Source organism: Panthera uncia, chromosome D2 (assembly GCF_023721935.1).
Source record: "Panthera uncia isolate 11264 chromosome D2, Puncia_PCG_1.0, whole genome shotgun sequence".
Taxonomy (NCBI): domain Eukaryota; kingdom Metazoa; phylum Chordata; class Mammalia; order Carnivora; family Felidae; genus Panthera; species Panthera uncia.
Window position 1 is genome coordinate 23242498 of NC_064818.1, and position 4676 is coordinate 23247173.

A 4676-nucleotide genomic window follows, 5' to 3' on the forward strand; every position below is an offset into this window, starting at 1 on the left:
GGTTTCATTTTTTCCAAACTTAGCTAGCCTATGCCACAAGACTGTGGCAATGAGCGCTTAGTGTTTTTAGGTGACATTTTTTGTGTGTGTTTGTGGCTAAAACGTGGCCAATTTTAACTTGTTTGTCTAGTGGGTAACACTCTCCCCCACTTCATGTTTGCCCAGAGGGTTGCGAGAGGATCGTTAAATACAGTGGAAGGAGCTGACTTGCAGACCAGGGAACTGGCCAGTAACTACGCTGGTCCATCTTCAGATCTGAGAAGCCCAGTCCCAATAATCTATGTTAAAGCAATAAAAACAACAAAGAAAATGACAAAGTTAAATTTGATGATGAGCTGACATCCTGATACAATTTTTAAAAAATCCATATTCCTGGGGTGCCTAGGTGCCTTAGTCGGTTGAGTGTCAGACCTCGCCTCAGGTCATGATCTCATCATGGTCCATGAGTTGGAGCCCCACATCAGGCTGTCTGTTGTCAGTGCAGAGCCTGCTTAGGATCCTCTGTCCCCTGCTTTCTGCCCCTCCCTTGCCTGTGTTCTTTCTCTTTGTCTCTCTCAAAAATAAATAAACATTGAAAAAATTTTAATTTAAAAATAAAATAAAAAAATAAAAGTCCATACTCCTATTCATGACCTGTAAGTCTTTACATGTCCTGGCCTTGTCCTACCCTTTCAACCATAGTTCTGCTGTCTCCCCAAGCTCACTGTGCTGGGCCACCTCTTAAATATCCCAAGTTCCTTTCAGTCTTAGAGCCTGTGATCTCACTGCTCCCTTTGTCTGGAATGGTTCCTGCCCCCACCTTTTGATCATCCCACATCTAGTCCTAAAGACCAATGTCTTATTCCCCTACAATGTGTATGTTGAAATCTATTCCCCAGCGTGATAGTATTTGGAGGTGGGGCCTTTGGATGATTAGGTCACAAGGGTGGGGACTTCATGAATGAGACTAGTGCCCTTTTAAATGGGCCCCAGAGAGATCCTGGGTCCCTTCTGCCATGTGAGGACACAGTGAAAAGATAGCCACCTATGAACCAGAAAGTGGGATCTTACCATATACAAAATCTGCTAGTGCCTTGATCATGGACTCCCCAGCCTCCAGGACAGTGAGATATAAATTACTGCTGTTTATCAACTCCCCAGTTTATGGTACTCTGTTACAGCGGCCCAAATGGACATCTCCTTCAGATCTCAGTGAAAGCCTTTCTTTCTCAGACTTCTCCACTCTTCCCCAGTTAGTTCTCTTATCCATCACTGTGAAAATGTTCTTGGTGTTGGGCATATATGACAGTAAGGACCATCGCTGTCACAACCACCACTGTGTGCCCAACACCAAGAGTAGTATTAGCATAAAGTGTGCAGCAAGCACTCGCTGAATGAATGAAATGAAAGAGCAGTGATCAGCCAGGTTTGGGATCCCCTGCCATAGTATGGTCCCTTTCCCTCCCTGGGTCCCAGATGCTCTGTTTGCAAGCAGAAGTATTAACCTATGCAGCATCCAAGGCCCTTTGCAGCTTCACCAATGTACTAACTGGCCCTGAAGACCTGGAGGGTGCCCAAGGGCTGCATCCTTAACATCCCCCAAAACCGGACTGTGCTTTTCTATGTAAGGTGGCATCTCAAGTCATGATAAAGCAAAACAGATTAGGTCTGTAGAAGAAGCCTTCCCTCTTCTACAAAGAAAAAAATTAGGCTCTGCTTTTTCCTAGGAAGAGATCAGATAATTCTCACAGAAATTGTTCTGTATGAAATCTTTTTGATTGAATCCTGTTCCCTTGCTTGTGCCAAGGCATTTGTAAGTGGATGGAGCAAACCAATTTTCAGTTATACGTGTGGGTCATGCTTAGAAGGTAGACTAAGTCTGTAACTACGAGATCCCTTTTTACTTTTATAAATAAAGGTGATTTATTCTTTCTCAAACTTCAGGTAAGATCCCAGGATTTCATTAATTCTTTCAAATGGATGTTCTGCTTAAAATGATATAGATATAATGGAAAGGAGACAATAAGAAGAAATCAAATGATTTTTCTATCTAATTAGAATACAGAAATTTAAAGTAATTTGTATTCTTTGGTCTGAGCAGTTAGGGCTGCATGCTATTTTTTTTTTAATGAATACAGTTAAATTACAGTTAGTAAATACCATTATTATCAACATTTGGTTTTGAATACACTAAAGACACTCCCGTGGGCTTACTTTAATTTCAGTGATGTATTTTACTTTGGGCTATTGAAATGAAACTACAGTTTATATAATTTTTAAAAAATCAAGAATAGGTTGGCTTCATTGGGGCCTGGTTGTTTAAAAATACACACACACACACACACAAATCAATAAATGATATAAAGAGAAAACAGATGTGCAGAGAAAGAAGTCAATTTTTTTATTGTCATGTTCCAAAAGACTCAGAAATGTCAGGTGTAAATTACACCCAACGGTGAAACAAATGTTATCTGTTAGAATTGGGGGGAGGGGGTGCTGATGAAATAATCTGCTAAGTATTTTAAGACCTAGTTAGTGTTAGGCCTGTGCCAGAGGTTACAGAGAATGGAAGATGAATTAGACAGAGTCTCTGCCTCTTACAGCCAGTAGTCCAGGAAAGAATAAAGCTAATGCACACACAAATAGAATGCATGAAAGACAGGGTGTGTACTGCCAGACATGTTCAAAAATGTCAGGGTCCCAAGAAGTGAAGGACAATCACAAGTGTGGGAGTGGTGACTGGATAAAGCAAAGCACAGGAAAGCCACTCATTTCTTCAGATTTAGGTGGAACCGTGTCCTTCATAGCTTAGTACATCTCTTTATCCTACATCTAAGACAGTGGCTTGGCTCTGAGAGATGACCAATAAATACCGATAGATCAATCAATTGGTTGATTCTTAATAAAAGATAAAGGAGTCTCTCTTATGGTCTGCCTCCCTCTCTTCTGTTTTTCCTTTCTATTATGTTCATCTGTTTTGTTTCTTAAATTCCACATATGAGTGAAATCATATGGTATTTGTCTCTCTCTGACTGACTTCACTTAGTATAATACACTCTAGCTCCAACCATGCCATTGTAAATGGCAAGATTTCATTCTTTTTGATGGCTGAGTTATACACACACATACACACACATACACACACACACACACACACACACACACACATCTCACATCTTCTTTATTCATTCATCTGTCAATGGACGTTTGGTCTCTTTCCATAATTTGACTATTATTTGATATTATTAGACTATTATTTGATGTATCGACTATTGTTGATAGTGCTGCTATAAACATTGGGGTGCATGTACCCCTTCAAATCAGTATTTTGTATCCTTTGGGTAAATACCTAGTAGTACAAATACTGGGTTGCTGGGTCATAAGGGAGTTCTGATTTTTAATTATTTTTAACTTTTTAACTTTGAGGAACCTCCATACTGTTTTCTACAATGGCTGCACCAGTTTGCATTCCCACCGACAGTGTAAGAAGGTTCCCTTTTTTCCACATCTTCACCAACATCTGTCCTTTCCTATGTTGTTAATTTTAGCCATTCTGAGAGGTGTGAGTTGGTGTCTCATTGCAGTTTTGATTTGTATTTCCCTGATGATGAGTGATGTTGAGCATCTTTTCATGTGTCTGTTAGCCATCTGGATGTCTTCTTTGGAAAAATATTTATTCACATCTTCTGCCCATTTCCTAACTGGATTATTTGTTTTTTGGGGCATTGAATTTTGTAAGTTCTTTTTTTTTTTTTTTTTTAATTTTTTTTTCAACGTTTTTTATTTATTTTTGGGACAGAGAGAGACAGAGCATGAACAGGGGAGGGGCAGAGAAAGAGGGAGACACAGAATCGGAAACAGGCTCCAGGCTCCGAGCCATCAGCCCAGAGCCTGACGCGGGGCTCGAACTCACGGACCGCGAGATCGTGACCTGGCTGAAGTCGGACGCTTAACCGACTGCGCCACCCAGGCGCCCCAAATTTTGTAAGTTCTTTATAGATTTGGATACTAACCCTTTCTCAGATATGTCATTTGCAAACCATAAGAGAGACTCTTAACTATAGACAACAACTATAGACAACAACAACCATTTGTTGGAGGGGAAATGGGCCAGGGGAGGGGCTAAAGGGGTGATGGGTATTAAAGAGGAAACCTATTGTGAAGAGCACCAGGTGTTATGTGTAAATGATGAATCACTAAATCCTACTCCTGAAACTAATATTACACTGTATGTTAACTAACTAAAATTTAAATCAAAACTTGAAACATTAATAAATAAATAGTCAAAAACAAAGGAAACATATTCCAAACATATACCATAGCAGCCAATTGATAGAATTAATGGACCCTGGGGACTTAAACTGAAGATTGATAAAAAGTTTGGCTACTGTATTTGCAGACCCATAAACATAAGTTAGATATGTGTTTATCAGTGTTTATCAGTTTTTTGGGCGAAGATTATTGAACCCAGTCAAAAAAGGAGAAATATGCTTTTGTGCAGCCTACTTAAAAAATGAACAAGGCTGCATTTAGCAGCAGCTACACATTCTTTCCCCATCAGAATGCTCTGAGAATTACTTCACAGACACCTCACCAAAGGGTGGTTATGAGGCTCTGTGAGGGGAGAAGCTGGGCCCTGAATTATGCAGGCTTGGTTTAAAATAGAATAATAGAGAAAAAAAAAAGATAAACTTTGG